This window comes from Dipodomys ordii, unplaced genomic scaffold (assembly GCF_000151885.1).
Source record: "Dipodomys ordii isolate 6190 unplaced genomic scaffold, Dord_2.0 Scaffold130, whole genome shotgun sequence".
In the NCBI taxonomy this organism is placed as follows: Eukaryota; Metazoa; Chordata; class Mammalia; order Rodentia; family Heteromyidae; genus Dipodomys; species Dipodomys ordii.
This window is the reverse complement of record NW_012267346.1, coordinates 3,768,254-3,785,896: the sequence shown is the minus strand read 5'-3', so window position 1 is coordinate 3,785,896 and position 17,643 is coordinate 3,768,254.

The window sequence follows — 17,643 nt, the reverse complement described above, 5'->3', positions numbered from 1 at the left end:
AAACCTGAGACTCTAATTGAAAAATTAATTATAGAAACATGGCTCAAGTGGTAGAGTGTGACTCACAAGCATAAGGTTTTGAGTTCAAGCCTCAGTGAACACCAAAAATAAAAAAAATAGAAGGGAGAAGAAAGAAAAAAATGGTACTGGAACAAGAAATGTCTTGTTCACTGAAACTTACATTTTTGTGCAATTAAAAGATTTCAAAAAGGGGCCAAATTAAAGGCCGACTAAAAAGGATTTTAAAGTAAGGACAATTCTGAAAGCAAAGCATGTCATTGTTCTGTTGGCTTCTCATGTGGGTTCCAGGCAGGACTGTTTCCAGAACACAGACCAGCTGAGTTCATCAAACAAAAGATCAAGTCCCAGCAGTGTGTGGACAGCTTGCAGATCTCATTACTCAGACAGGAACACAAACTAGGAAGGAAACAAACAAGACCCTTCAGGCTTTCCCCCAAGAGGCCATTGGTGCCAGGCATCTGGGAGGGAAACAGAGGCACACAGTGAGAAGCAGTTACAACAATACCCTGCAAAGGAATGAGCTGCCTCTCCAGCCTCCAGCCACCAGCTTGATTTGGGGATTTTGGCAACATTTACTGACTCCTGGCACCATCAAACTCACTAAAACCACTGCTCATTTGGTGCAGATGGCAGAAAGCTGGGTGGAATGGGAGACCTGATTTGACACATGGCTGATTTGCTGTGACTGAGTTCTGGTGATGCTTGGGACCAAATGCCTTCCTATTCCTTGGTGAAATGATGTCTTTCTTCTGTGGTTGGAGCTATTTGTATAGTTTGGGTAAAGAGGAAGATGTCCTTTCATAGTCTTAAAGCAAGTGGACGTGCAAGAATGGAGACAAATGGCAGGGTGCCGGTGTCTCCCGCTGTAATCCTAGCAGGAAGCTGAGATCTGATCAAAGGTTGAAGCCAGCTGGGGTAGGAAAGTCTTTGAGACTCTTATTTCTAATTAACCATCAAAAAGCCAGAAGTAGAGCTGTGATTCAAGTGGCAGAATGCTAGCCTTGAGTATAACAGGGCTTGAGTTCAAGCCCCAGTATGGATATATAGACTAAAAAAGCAATCAAACAATAACAAAAAAAGCAGAGCACCTTTTCCTGGTATTGTAAGGCGGGGGGGGGAATGGAAGAGAATGAATAGTTCCTAAATATTTCCTGTGATTAAGTGATATGCTAGATATTTCTTTGGCTATCTCATCCAACCCCTGGTCAACAATCCCTGGTATAGATATTGCCTTACTCTTGCCCCCAGTTTAGATAGGGGGAGACCGAGGCAGAGTGTGACTCAGTCCTCAGATTCTTGTGCTCTTTAAAAAGGGTCTATTTTAGCCAGAGGCATCATTGTCTTATAGAGTTAATGTCTAAAATCATGAACACCACCAGCATGCCCCAGTGCTCAGTTGTGAATTCCAAAGATGCTTTGGCTACAAATTATTAACCTTTAACCTATCATTTCCAAGAGAGTTTTGTTTGCTTGAGGATTTTAGTTAGGACACCTGCATTTGCAGAAGGAAAATGTGTAAGAGATCCTAATCAAAAGGGCAAAGAACTATGGTCCAAGGTTTGTTCACCAATCACCCCACCCTTTTTGGTCTAATCTTACCAAATTTTATATTAAGGAACATCTAACAAAGCAACTTACACAGAGCTGTTGTTTGAAACATCAAACAAATTCTAGAAGTGATCTAGAACAATGTTTCTTCTAGCTGGACTGGGCACAGTAACTATCAGAATCCCTTAGTTTAAATAATAGCAAGCTTCCTCCTTAGGCTTTCTTTTCTTTTCTTTTGATTTTTGTTAATGTCCATCAGGGGGCTTAAACTCAAGGCCTAGGCACTGTTCCTGAGCTCTTTTACTCAAAGCTAGTGTGCTACCATTTTGAACCACAGAGCCACTTCTGGTTTTCTGGTGATTAATTGGAGATATGAGTCTCCTAGACTTTTCTGCCCTTTCTGGCTTTGAACTGAGATCCTCAGATCCTCAGCCTCTTGAGTACTAGGATTACAGCCTGAGCACAAGTGCCCAGCCCTAGACATTCTTTAACACATGTTTTAAAATGAGGCACTGGAGATCTGCATTTTCAAGTTCCTAAACTGATTCCCAGACAGAGGCTGGTTTTGGAACTCCTTAACCCAGTCCATCTCCCAACACAGTAGACAAATTCCTGCCAATGCACATCCTTAATGTGCCTTAGTCGGTCTCCTTGGGGACAGAGTCAGAGCAAAGAACTTAGAAGCAAAGAGAAAGCTTGTTTTAGCATAACACCATTGGTTTGAAAGTCATTTCTTAATTTAACTTTAAGTATGTTAACTTAAAACTTTCATTCATTGGCTCACCTCTGCCCACAACATGATATACAAACCGCCTGGATCTCTCAGAACAGAATCCCTTCAAAGACATTGCTGACCACAGTGGCTGATGCCTATAATTCTAACTACTCTGGAAGCTGAGATCCAAGAATCAAGGTTCAAAGCCGCCCTGGGCAAACAAATCTGCCAAACTCTCATCTCCAAAATTAACCATCAGAAAGCTGAACAAGAAGTGTGGCTTAAGTGGTAACATGCTAGGTGTAAGCAGAAAAGTTGAGCAAGACCTTGAGGCCCAGAGTTGAAGTCCACAAAACAAAACAATAATTAAACCTTCAAAGATAGGTAATAGGTCTCCTCTTAGGCCTTTTCTTCGCTTCCCTAGACTCATTTAACCTTTTCTGATAGGCAACAAATTAAATACCTGTCTCTGGGCTGGGAAGGTGGCTCAGTGGTAGAGTGCTTGCCTTGCATGCATGAGGCCCTGAGTTTCATTCCTCAGTACCACATAAGCAGAAAAAGGCAGAAGTGGTTCTGTGGCTCAAGCAGTAGAGTGCTAGCCTTGAGCTGAAGAACAGAGGGACAGTGCCCAGGCCCAGAGTTCAGGCCCCACAATGGACAAAAAGAAAAGAAAAGAAAAAGACCTTTCTCCTATCAAACGTTTTCAGACGAACAAACTGAAGTAGCCCAATATAAAAACAATAAGTACAAATTAAGATAACAATGTAATATTATCTCATGCTCATCAGAATGGCAAACATTTAACAGAACAGTTGTATTTATTGTTGGTAGAGATCTAGGGAGAGGAATCCATTCCTGGTGAAATGTACTGTTATACAAACTACAAACTTGCCTGAGAACGATTTGGACATCTGCATGATATATATGTACCTATGTGCATATATATGTTGAGCTATAAGAAAATTGCCATCTTTTGGTACAAGTGTGGAGCAATGGAAACTAACATATGCACAGTGGTGGACAGAGGTCACAAGTACAATCACAATGAATTTCTGTTTGCAAGTGTTTTCTAAGTCTAAACATCTGCACACCATGTGACACAGTAGTGTCAGTCTTGGACTAGCCCAGAGGATATGTGCACAAATGTTCATCATTGATCTGTGTAGAGGGTCACCTGCAGCACCATTCACAGAAGCCTAAAACTGAGAGCTACCTACCATGGTCTGAATGAATGTTTGTCCCCTGCAAAACGCCTGGTGAAATGTAATTGCCATTGTAACAGCACAAACAGGTGAAATCTCCAAGAGCTGATGGGGTCACAAGGGCCCCAGCCTCCTGGGTGGGATTGGTGCCAGAATAAGATGGTGAGTTTAAGCCTCCCTTAGCTCCTCAGCCTTTCCTCTCTCTTCCAGAGGATGTGGCCTTTAAGGTATCATCTTGGCAATGAAGAGCTGGGCCATAGGGAGACACTTACCTGTAGCCAACATGACCTTGGACTTGCTATCCTCATGACTCAGGAGAAATAATAGAAGTTTCTGTTCTTTCTAGATTACTCAGTGTCAGGTATTCTGTCATGGCAGGATCAAAAGGGACCAAGAGGGGCTGGGAAGGTGGCTCAGTGGTAGAGTGCTTGCCTTGCATGCCTGAGGCCCTGGGTTCGATTCCTCAGCACTACATAAGCAGAAAAAGCTGGAAGTGGTGCTGTGGCACAAGTGGTAGAGTGCTAGCCTTGAGCTGAAGAGCTGAGGGACAGGACCCAGGCCCAGAGTTCAGGCCCCACGACCGGACAAACAAACAAACAAACAAAAATAGGGACCAAGATTCTACCCAAGCAGCCAAGTGGACAAAGGAATTTCCATGTCCACTTAAGAACATATTACAAAGAAGTAAGACCAAGCACATTATAACTCTAAGCACTGATACAAGTGAGTCTCACAAAAGAAGCAAGGCACAACAGAGTACAAATGCATAAATCCATTTATATGTAGCCCAAGTGTGCAAAACTCATATAAATCAAGAGGATAGTTGTTAATGACACTGTCTCAAAACCAAAATACAAACAAAAGGGCCAGGGTATGGCTCAAGTAGTAGAGTGCTTGCCTAGCATATGCAAAGTCCTGGGTTTTATCACAGTATCACCCATACCCCAACCCCATACACACTCAACCTTACATAGCTGCTAAAAATGCTGGTAGAACATTGGGGAGATATAAAGTCCTATCATTTCAATAGATTGGCACATAAGTAACACTTTTATCAATGTTAAGTAATTAATCTGCACTCTGGAAATGGATGATCCCTAAGGAGCAAAGTGAGTACATAATATTATCACCCAAGCCAGACGCCGGTGGCTCATGCCTGTAATCCTAGCTATTGAGGAAGTTGAGATCTGAGGATCACGGTTCAAAGCCAGCCCGGGCAGGAAAGTTGTGAAACTCTTATCTCCAATAAACCACCAGAAAACTGGAAGTGGCGCTGTGGTTCAAGTGGTAGAGCGCTAGCCTTGAGCTGAAAAGCTGAGGGACAGCATTCAGGCCCAGAGTCAAGCCCTATGACCAACAACAACAACAACAACAACAAAAAATATATATATATATATTTATATATATGTGTGTGAGTATGTGTGTGTGTGTGTGTGTATATATATATATATATATATATATATATATATATAATCATCCACCCAATGGTTGAACATCTTTTCACAAGTCTAATAGTGAGGCAGGATAGATCAGGGAAAATGAGGCATGAAAAACAGCAGCCAGGAGGAATTCACAAACACTATATTAATAAATAGCTTGATTAAAAGCACACAAGCTTTCAGCCATATACATTTTTGTAAGGTGCAACATTTAATAAAAAAGACAAAAATTGAAGGTAGAAGGAGTAGCTTTCTCCCTGTGATTTTGTCTGTGTACCCAGCTGATTAGCATGCTCTAGGACTGAGCAAGGAAATCTTAAAGACAGTTATTCTGAGAAAAATCACTCCTTTGGGCACAAAACATGTTTGAAAATACTTATCTCAAGGATGGACACCTGTCTTGAAAGGAATATGTAGCGGAATCCATCTTTTATTTGAAGAGATACCAAACTCAAGTTTAGTGAGCAGGCCAGCCTTGAAGTCTCTGGACCCAATTGATAAACAATTGTAACATCAAGAGTGACATAACATACTAGGTGTGGGGACACAGAGGATCACTCATCCAAAAGTGAATTTGAGCCACACCAGTGATGCTAGCAATTTTGCGCCTGTCATCATCTGTACACATACCCATGTCTGAGTCATGTATTATCTATCTTTCCTTCATTTCGTTTTACTAATAAACTGTCTTGGTCTTTACCTCAATATGTCCTCAAATTCTCTGCAACAACATCACAAACTCAGTACCCAAGGGCCAGGCAGAAGCTTCCTCTTTTGCTAATCTCTTCCTAGGAGCATCATCAATCCAGTAACAATAGTAGCTAGTTACTTCAATACTTGTTAATAATAGATTGGGGTGGAATGTTTACCACTACCATGTGAGAGATAGCTCTTAGCACTTCAATTACCTTGCCCTAATCTTCCTTTTCTATTAAGTAACAGTTTGGGATGAAGGCAAGTTCCCTGTAGCTTAGTCACCTACCCAGAATCATAGCTAAACCAGCCTAACTTTAACATGCTCAGAATTGACCCTTACATTAGCCTGTAGTCAGGCAAAATCATTTAAAACAAAATCTATGTTAAGTATTGAGTATCTCGAGTAATTAATTAAATGCAGTACTTAAAAAAAGAAAAAAAACAGATTGGTTATCTGGGTATATATTTGCACCATTATAGTTAAAAAACGAAGTTGAAACATTCCAAAATCAAGCATGGGCTTTAATTATTTTTATTTATTATTTATTTATTGATGCTTAACGTAGGCCTCGTTTCTGAGCATTTTTGCTCAAGGCTAATTCCCTAACACTTGAGCCACAGCTCTACTTCTGGCTTTTTTCATGTTTAATTGGAAATAAAGAGTCTCATAGCCTTTCCTGCCTACGCTGGTTTCAAACTGTACTCCTCAGATCTCAGCCTCCTGAGTAGCTAGTAGCCTGAAACACTGATGCCCAGATTAAATTAAATTTTATTTTATTTTTTGGGTCCAGTCGTGGGGCCTGAACTCTGGGCCTGGGCTCTGTCCCTCAGCTCTTCAGCTCAAGGTTAGCACTCTACCACTTGAGCCACAGCACCATTTCTGGCTTTTTTTCTTTTTGCTTATGTGGTACTGGGGAATCGAACCCAGGGCCTCATGCATGCAAGGCAAGCACTCTACCACTAAGCCACCTTCCCACCCCCCCAGATTAAATTTTAATTGCATTAAATTTTTGTTTCTTTTCATCTAATCCAAATCAAGCTCCGATCCTGTCTTCTTACTATCGTTGTTCATTCATTTACTCATTCATTTAGTAAGCATTCACTGAAAAGCAGATGCATACCAGAGTTGTTGGGGAGATAAAAGCAATGTGTAAGGGGTTGGGTTATAGTTCAGTAATAGAATACTTGCCTAGCATGCATGGGTTTCATCTATAATACACACAAATTATACAAACTGTCCTCCAGAGACAGTTCATGAACAAACCTACAGAATGTAGTGGTCTAGAACTTGGTTACATCTAAGTGAGAGGAGGAGGAAACAACCAGTTCCGTGTGGAGAAGCAGAAAGGAAGCACTTCTGGGTTAAACAGGAAGCACACAGCAAGACAAGGAAGTGCATGGGGAAAATGGCAAGAATCATTAGAAGGACAGCAGTTTCTGCATCACCAGAGAAGCTGAGGTGGTAACTGATAAAGTCTGTGAGATTGCCAGGCTTGGACAGGAGAGATCTGGAGGAAGTCATTGTCCAGAGAATGGCATGATCAGATTTGTTATTCAGATGACAAACTAGACAAAAAGTTAGGAGTCAGAAAGTGTCCTGGACCACTCCCACTCCAGGGCAGTAGAGGGGAAAATGGATGGGAAAAAGAGATCAGTTGAAATAAAAGTTAGGAAAGTGGATTCAACAAAATTTGATGACAGTGGTAAAAAGGGAGAGATGCTAAGGATAACCCTAAACTGCTAGTTCATGAGACTACTAAAAAATAGAAAACTTTGGACACAAATAGTACATTGGGGTTGAGGGAGAAGGAAAGAAAATGTCTTGGGTTGTTGGACTCAGTCTCCTGTTAGAAGTGTGCAGTACATATTTTATAAACTATCTGCTATGGGGAGAGGCTGGCATTATTCATTTTTCTTGATGTTTAGTTCACATAATTAGCTTCAATGTCCATTCCTAACTAACCATTTCTCTCTAAGCTAATATGTAATTTGATTTTTGAGTTATCTTAAATGTCATTATGATTTTGGTCTTGGGTTTTTTGATGTTGTTGTTTGTTATTTATTTGGTGCTGGGGATCAAACTTGGGGCCTAATACATGCTAAGCAAGCATTCTGTTAACCAAGCTACAACCCTCCCAGCCTAGCCTGAGATTCTGAACTCATTTTTGGACTTTCAAAATTCATTAATTTAAAGTTATCGGGAAATCATTTGAAATGGACAGAATAGAAGAACTATATAAGTAACTCCCTAATTCTCTTCACCCCAATTCACCAATTTTGATCATTTTGTCACATGTGAGCTCTTGCCTGTGCATGCACTCTCTCATACTCTCTCCATTACTTACAAACACATTCACTTGTTTTGAATTATTAAAAAAACACTTTGCAGTATTACTTCAACGTGAATTTACTCAATGTATATTTTTAAGAACAAGGCAATTATCAAATTCAGAAAATTTAACATTGATAAAATACCTTAATCGTATGCCAGTGTCATCAATCATTCTAATAAAAATCATTTAAAGCAATTGTGGATACATTATCCAGTCCTGATATTCCTTAATAACACTAGGAAAACAGGGCATCTGATTTGAAAATTTTGGTTCTCATGAATTAACTTATTTCAACTAACTTATTTTAAACAAAGCTTGTTCAAAGACAAACTTATCCATTCATTTCCCTTACATGGATCAGCACACTCTTGTAAAAGACTGCACAGGTTTGTGAAAACAGATTTCCTCACTATTATTCATGGCTGCTACTTCCAGCCCCAAACAAAACATAAGAGGAAACATTTGCAACTGTGCCTATTTGTTTTGTGCTGGTAGTCTTCTATATATGCAGAAGCAATCCTATTTCCCATTTCTCTGTTCAAATCCTGGTGTGTAGACCCGCTATTTTCTCAATTAACTGTAGAATTTTGACTGCTGGGTGGGTGTTCTTTAACCTGAGCTGACCATTTGGAATTTAAAATTAGCAAAGCAATTATATTTACTGGGCCACTGATTGAAGGGAAGCTGCACTCGGCTGATGAATTCTCATGTTGTGAAATGGGTCACAGCAGCAGATGGCCTTCCAAGGAGCAAAAAATAACTGGAGTTGGTTGTTCTTTCTCCTTGACTTCCCTAATTGAATCCTACCACATGATCCTGTGAATGCTCAAACCAGGTCGAAGAAATTTGTGATGGATAATTAATGAGAGTCATGATTTGTCAAAGACTACTATTTGGAACTGAAATCACCATATGTTTACATTTGAATATAAAACTGATGTTAGGTTATAAATTGTCATCATCATCACCACTAACATTTATTAAGTTTTCAGTGTCTCAGGCAGTATTTGGGTGGCTTTATGTGTATTGACTTGTCTCATCACAATATATAACCCTAACAGTGAGCATTATTATAATCCAAGCCTTTTTTTGTAATGTGAAATATTTAGTTAAAGCTAAATTAAACTCAAAAAGATACAATTTAAATTGCTTCTTATTTATTTATCTATGTATTTATGGTGCTTTTAATGGAATCTAGGGCTTCCCATGTGCTTAGCACACACTCTGCCATACCCTGTCCCTAGACTGTGGGTTCTAAATACCATTACCCCCGAAAAGAAAGCAGGGCATCTTGGAGAAGTGACTCATTGCAGAACTGGGGATGGTAATGTACAACATGAGCCTATGCAATCTAGTTATAACAAATCCAGTACTAGAATTGTGTTTAAAGCCAGCCTGGGTAGGAAAGGCCAAGAGACTCTTATCTCCAATTAACTACCAAAAAGCTGGAAGTAGAGCTCTGTCTCAACTAGCAGAGCATCATCCCTGAGTGAAAAACAACTAAAGGACAGTGCCTTGAGTTTAAGCCCCAGAACTGGCACAAGAAAAATAAATACAAAATGGTCAGAGTCCAGAGTATGGAAGGGATCTACATTGGTTTGAGCAGGCAAAAGGAAGAGAACTTGGTTCCCTGATGGCAAGATTCTCTTTCCTCCCAATAAGTGTGAAACATGAAGTTCATGGCCCTACACACTGTTCACATCCCCCCTTCTACCAAAAAGTGTTGAACTAGAAGCTGGAGGTGACTGCAGAAAGTTATGGAAGAGTGGAAATAACCAAGACCTTGCTCACATTTGTTAAATCTCTAATATCACCAATCCTCCAGTCACTCAACCTCCTCTGTAAGTGAGATAGTGGATCCCCTTTCTGTCGAATCTACAGGGAACAGAGTTTTCTGACAGTCACAGCCAAAAACATTGTCACAGATAAAAGTGTGGAAAACTTGAGCTGAGTTTGCAAATTGCAGTTGGTAAATTATTCTTGCTACAAAGCACTCGGTAATTAGCTAAAGAAATCATGCCCTTGCTTGTATAGAAGTGTGAGAAATGTACAGGGGTTTTTTTTAATCCTTCTGTTATTCTAATTTACATTTCTCTTGATTGTTAGAGGCTGAAATTATTTTTGGTGCACTAGACAGTTGGATTTCTACTTCAATGATACCTTTAGTCCATTTTCCCCCATTGGGCTTTTTATCTTTGTTATGGTCTCCTAGTCTGTTTGGGCTACTGTGTATTAATACCTCACAGATCTGGAGATTGGGAACTCCAAAATCAATGTCCAGCAGATTCAGTGTTGAATCTAAAGAAAGCCCACTACCTGATAGGTAGTTGTCAATCATTACAAACCACCTCCTCAACCCCCCACCCCAGATTGAGGAAGAGGACAGCCCAAGTTCTTGGGCTACTCTATAAGGGGACTGATAGCCTTATACTATAGCCCAGTAAAGGATGGGTACACAGGTCATGGTCTGACCACCTCCTCAAGGCTACTTCTTCTGTTACCATCACCTTGGGGACTAGGATTCTTTTTTTTGGGGGGGGGTCCAGTCGTGGGGCCTGAACTCTGGGCCTGGGTGCTGTCCTTCAGCTCTTCAGCTCAAGACTAGCACTCTACCACTTGAGCCACAGCGCCACTCCCAGCTTTTTCCTTAGGTGGTGCTGAGGAATCGAACCCAGGGCCTCAGGCATGTAAGGCAAGCGCTCTACCACTGAGCTACCTTCCCAGCCCTCTTTTTTTTTTTTGCCAGTCATGGGGCTTGAACCAAGGGCCTGGGTGCTGTCCCTGAGCTCTCTTGCTCAATGTTAGTGCTCTACCACTTGAGCTACAGTTCCACTTTCAGTTTTCTGGTGGTTGATTGGAGCTAAGAGTCTCATGGACTTTCTTGCCTGTGTTGGCTTTGAACCGAGATCCTCAAATCAGCTTCCTGAGTAGCTAGGATTATAGGCATGAGCCACCAGTGCCCAGCTTAGGATTTCAACACAGAAATTTTAGTGAGAATTTACTCTGTAACAAATATTGGTTTTTAAAAGTTTGCAATCATGCTGGTTATTATTTTATTACCTGTAGTCACCAAAAATATCTTCTCTTATTCCAGATTTGTTTTGATCTTTGTGCTCGTTATCTTACAATATGGAAAATTAAATTTTAATGTAGTTGAATTTCCCTCTGTAGTTGACATTTGTTGATGTTAAAAATTCAGAACATAATGAGAGAATACGAAAATGTTCTCATCTTTTTAAAATAAAAATACACTTTGCACGTTGACATTAGGTCCTTCTGGAACGTGGAATTTATTTTGTTCAGTGCAGAGTGGGTACCAACAGATCTTTTCAGTACCTTTATTGAATAGGTTCTCTTTTCACCCATTTGGAGTTTCACCCCTGAGCTATTCCAATCTTCCCCACAGTCTTGTCCTTGATTCTAACTCTCTATCCTGTTTCATTAGACTAGTTGTATGCTTCTGTGCCAGTATTACATAGTCATAATATCTTGGCCTTCACTACCCATCCTTTACTGAGCTATAGTATATGGCTATCGGTATATTCAAACCACTCAACACAGATCTGATTGACATAAGGATTCATTTTTAGAGAATAACTTCAAGAGTCTTCTAATCCTTGAGTATATGGTATGTTTGTTTATTACTTAGCTATTGTTTTATGTCGTTTGATGAAGAAGCAATCAATTATATATTATTACGTGCTTTAAAAGACAGAAATCAAATAATAAAAATGTACTTTATTTTACTTATGGAGAGGTCACCAATATCAACCCTCCCCTTTGCTGGACAAGTCTTCCGCTCTCTTTTAAAATACATTTAAATTTTTTCTCCTTACCTAGCACCACAAAAGAGAATCAGAAAAAAGATCTTTTTCAAATCAAATAAATAGGAAATCTGCAGTACATTTATCTTTGCTTTGGATGTTATTTCTTCCTTCATATAGATCTTGGGAAAAGACAAACTCCTACTTAAAACTTTAGCATTTGTGAGTTGTTCTTTCTTCCTGATTCCTTCAAAAATGTTAAGTCTCATCTTTTATTGTATTTGTTTCTTGAATTTTGTTGATATGGAAGATTTTATTTTTCTATTATATTTTTAATTAGGTATTGCTAGTGTAAATGATATTATTAAAATTTGCATAACAATTTTATGATTAAATAATCATCAATATGTGTATACGCAAGTGTTTTTGCTAAAGACAAAGTGGACTGGCCCACATTGCTGGTGGGGATGTAAACTGAGCAGAAAACAGTGTGAAGTTTCCTCAGTCTATTTAAATGTAGAATTACCATATGACCCAAGAAGTCCATCCCTAGATATACCCTCACCCAAAGGAAAACAAATGTCCACACAAAAGCTTGTTAAAAAATGTTCATGGTAGCATGATTTAAGATAGCCCAGAAAAGTGAAAGCATCCACAATGTTCATCAATACTTGTTATGGATAAATAAAGCATACCCACCCATTGGAGTATTTTTCACCAGTAAAAAGAAATGCAGTAGTGATCCAATGTGTGAATGAACCTTAAAAGCATTATGCGGCATGAAAAAATCCAGACACAATGACATAGGGAACTGGGTGACATGAGTTACTGCAAAGTTTGGGAAGAATGACAATATCTCTGTTGTTCTTTTGTTTCATTTTGCCTTTTTGCTTTACAAAAATTTCCATATTACCAGGCACAGGGTGCCTCATGCCTATAATCTTACTTACTCAAGAGAGTCAAGTCTGAGGATCACAGCTTGAAGCCAGCACAGGAAAGAAAGTTCATCAGACTTTCATCTCCAACTAACCACCAAAAAATGCTGAAAGTGGAGCTGTAACTCAAGTGATAGAACACTAGCCTTACACAAAAAAAGCTCAGGAACAGCACCCAGATCCTAGTTCAAGCTCCAAGACCAATAAAAAGAAAGTTCATATTTAGAAGAGAATTATGACAGGATGCTAGTGTTAAGTTGGCTGATATTTGCTCTGAAATCCTTTATCAAATAAAAATTCTTTATCAAAAAATAAGTAGGTGGCTGGAAATAGATGAAGCAAAAGATAAAAATTAGTATTGAATCTGAGTATTAGACAATCTATTCTCTCTTATTGTATACATTTGAAAATTTAAGAGAGAGAGAGAAGAGGGAAAAGAAGCAAAATTATCTGCTTTACAAACTGGGCACATTTAGCACTTCAGTTTTTCAGTTATGTTTAAGCTCAGTTTTATGCATTTCATAAGAAAGCTATTAAAGCATTAAGATGGTTTTGTTTAAATCTAACAGTAAAGTACTTATGATAGAAACAAACTATCTACAAATGTTGGCCTATTAAAGTGATGTACTTCATTGTGAGGAATATTAAAATCTCTGCAAGAAACAAGATCTAACTCTTAGGAGCTCTTGATTCAACACAAAATCTATTAGCTTTAAACTTCTTCATTGAAGACATATTTTTGCCCACCCCTCTTTAATGCAAGTTCTTGCCAGGCCCGTGGCCAGTTCTGTGGTAGCCCCCAAGGTATAGTAAATCTCAATACAGCAGGCACTCCGTGAATATTTCATCAACTCATATTTAACCAAACCTTTCCATAGCAGGGGAGAGCAGCCCTTGTTTTCCTAGTGGACTAAGGAGGGGTTTCAGGATCATGCTAACCACTCCCTTGCCACCTCAACCTGTGTCTGCTTATCACTTTAAACACTGTGGCATTTCAAGGGCACACTCACTATGTCTATTTAGAGATGTCCTTGCTTGTCAGGTCACATTTGGTCACATAGTGGCTGCTGCTGGTCTTTTATTTGTTTGTTTGTTGATCCTGAGGCTTGAACTCTGAGCCTGGATGCTGTCCCTGAGCTATTGCGTGCAAAGCTAGCGCTCTAACATTTGAGCCACTCCAGCACCACTTCCGTGCATGTGTGTAATTAGAGATAAGAGTCTCATAGACTTTCTTGCCTGGGCTGGCTTTGAACTGTGATCTTCAGATCTCAGCTTCTCAACTGGATAGGATCACAGGAATGAGTCTCCAGGCTCCCAACACACTGGGCTCTTTGGAATCCAGACAATTTCCCATATACTTGAAAAATGTTGGCATCATGACCCTGTCTTAATGGCAAAGTTGTTGATCTTCTCAAACAGAAGTTCTCCTTTCCTTGGGTATGATTAAGCTACAAACAAAAGAACTCTCATCTTGGTTTTACACTTTTCTCCTTTATGCTGGCTCCTCAAAACCTTTAATCTTCCTTCTTTTTTTTGTGCCATACTGGGACTTGAAATCAGATCCTGGGTGATACCCCTGACCTTTTTTGCTAAAGGCTGGCATTCTACCACTGTAGCCATAACTCCACATCCAGCTTTTTGGTAGCCAATTGGAAAGAGAGTCTCATGGACTTTCCTAACCAAACTGCCTTAGAACCATGATCCTCAGATCTCAGCCAACTGAATAGCTAGGATTACAGGTGTGAGCTACCAATGCTCAGTTATCTTTTTATCATTTTTCTCTGGAGCTTTAACCAGGGTGGATGTCTTTTATAAAAGTTTGTGTAGACTTCTTCTCTCTCTATTTTGGGTGTGGGGAGGTTGTCCTAAGAATGGAACCCAAGGCCTCAAGCATGTTAAGCATGAACTCCAGCGCTGAGTTATTTCCCTAACTGCTCATAGATCTTTCTGGAAATAAGGCCCATATATTTTCTTTAAATCTCATAGCTAAATGTGACCAGAGAAATTTAAGCAATGTTGCTATGGACAAATGAGATTTTTTGTTATTGTTGGTGCTGGTAGTTTGGGTGTTTGGTTCTTCTTTGAAACATTCTTGAAAATCTGGATTGGAAGAAAATGCTTAGTAGTCTAGTTCAGACCACACCTTACTTTGACAGCTGCTTCTTGTAGACTAGGACAGAGAAATTACCTGATATTTAAACCAAAAGCCTTGAATTTTCTATATTTGATAGCAAGGTGATTAAAAGAAAATCCAGCGCAAAGCTGAAGATTCGAGATTGAAAGATAATTCCCACTCTTTTCCACTGCATGAAAATGACTGGAATTTTGAATTAAGTGGTTGGGTTAGAGGAAGGAGGGGGGGCATTTAGGGAAATGGTTTAGAATGATTTAGGAAAAAAAAGTAATTTCAAAATTCAAGTATAATTGCAATCATTTTACTACATGCATCGTATAATTAAAATTTAAATGGTCAGTAATAAAGGAGAAGCAGCGAAGTTAATGAACAGCTCACACTTCAAAGTAACGTGATTAATCAAGCCTAAGACTTCAGGAGAGTAATGCAAAAGAGTTCACTGTTTTTATGGAACTTTTATTGAGGATTTTTTTCTTAAGTCATAGAATTCCCCTGCTATTAACTTTATGAGAGCTTATACTACTTCCTCCTCCTCGCTTGGTGCTTTATCTCTAGAATAATGTGTTCATTTTGTTCCAAGTCCATGATTTCTTAGAATCTGGTCTCCCTCAAATATCTTTGCAACTATATTTTTGCTTCCTCCACCGGAGCACTTGTTACTGACCTTGTTCAAACGGTCACTAAAAAATGTGATCGGTTTTTGATGGTTGAGTTGCTAGATGGAGCCTTCCTTCTACCACATAGAAGCAGCTGGAAACCAAGGCTGATCAGATAGATCACAGATGTTCTTTGTATGATCCATTTTGCTTGCTTAACTCTGCAGCCCACATGCTCACTGGGAGCCCAGCTGGAGGCTCTGTCTCCCTTGTACGCTTGAGGAGCCTTGTCTTACAGAGATTTCCTCATGAACGCCACAAGAGATTGCTAGTCCCAACTGGGACTAGAAACTCTGCAGGCAGAGAACACAGAAGGAAACCCCTCCAGCAAGCCCACATTCTATTTTAACCAAGCAGATTGCCCACTTTCGCTGATTCCTTTATGGGAATTACTGGAGCAAGTCGTGCTTATTTTTACTCTCTTTTTATTCTAGCGTTCTTTTCTTCCATTTGGTATCCACATTGAATAGTAACATTAACAAAATCAGGAAACACTTAAAAAGGAATAGAGAGGCCCGGGGCCTGTGACTCCAAGAACTAGACAATCAGCAGCTCAGTAATCAGGAGCTGACTGGACAGTAAACAAACCCATGCCCCTCACCCTCTCACTAGAGAGCCACTGGCAAGGCCCCTTTCCACCCAAATATCTCCCTGCCTGAAATCCCAGAGTTCCTTGTGCATACAACTTTACCCTGCAACCCCTCCCCAGCACTGATGACTACAAACAAACAATTCCTGCTCAGTTCTGAGGACACATATCTGTCCTCATGCTGAGCAAATTGTCCAAACTTGAATATGAATGCATCTGACTGGGTTGGAGTTTGCAGAAGCCTGCTCCACGTCCCCGAGTGTGCTCCAGGGAAGGGGTTTATATGGGCTGGCAGAGGCACTGGGAGACAGGGGCATTTGAAACCACATTTCTTGGCTCATTAAAGCCATTCTATCCATGTTGCTCCCCATGTCATTCAACCTATTTTCAAGCCGTTTTCTCAATGGTGCACTTCAGGGAGGTTGGGCATGGGTTTTGCTAGGCGCTGGATTGTGTCCATACCCTCATCAAAGCCTGGCAACTTTTGAATGGCTCTTCCACCTTTGCAGCTTCCCATACAAAGCCTGCTCTGCACAGTTTGCCCATGAACCAGGCTGTTTATTTCATCTTATTTCTGACAGTATGGGTGCTGTAATGTTGCTCCCAAAAATGGGAGCAGGATTTGTTTCTTACAGCCAACAGTCCTCTCCTGACACACAAAATATGATGTGCAACCTCAAAGATCACTTTGGATGTATTCCCTATCCCAGCCACTCAGGCAGGCGAGAGGCAACTGGGCTTTGAAAGCACCGAGAAAACATGCCTGACTTGGAACTCCACTCATTAATTACCATTGCCTTTACAGGATGTGTTCTCTCCAAATTTGAAAAAAGACAATACTAGTTCACGTCGCAATGAGCACTGTGTTCAGTAGAAAGTGTTGGGAGTTTGTTCAAATCATGGCTGTAGTTCTGTCTGTGTGTAGTCCTAGCTACTCAGGAGGCTGAGATCTGAGGATGGCTGTTCAAAGCCAGCCCAAGCAGACCAATCGAAGAGAATCTTATCTCCAAGTAACCAGTAAAAAGCTGGAAATGAGGCAGAAGCTTAAGTGGTAGAGTGTCAGCCTTGAGTAGAAAAGGCTAAAAGCTAAACTAGAGCGCAGGGACCTGAGTTCAAGCCCCAGTGCTGGCACATGCATACACACACACACACACACACACACACACACACACAGTATTTTTAGACAAATGGTTTTTTATTTAGGTTTAAATTAAATTGATTTTGAAGAAAGGATGACAATTTTCATTTTCAGTTCTTAAAACCTTGGTAGACCTTCCCAGAGCTGGTGTCCTAGAGTTTCCCCAGCCTGATAGAGAATGGAGCTTGGTTGACATGACCTGGCCAGGAAGCTACAGTTCCAAGTGGTAGAAAACAGACCTCTGCATCCCAGACAGTTGTTCCTTCCCATCCATTGTTGAAAGAAAGCTATTTGTACTGAGTTCAAGATAACTACATCTTATCTTGGATGTGTGTGTGTGTGTGTGTGTGTGTGTGTGTGTGTGTGAGTGTGTGCCCATCCTAGGGCTTGAACTCAGGGCTTGGGCACCATCCCTGAACTCTTTCTTTAGGGCCAGCACTGTACCACTTGAGCCATAGTACCACTTTTGGCTT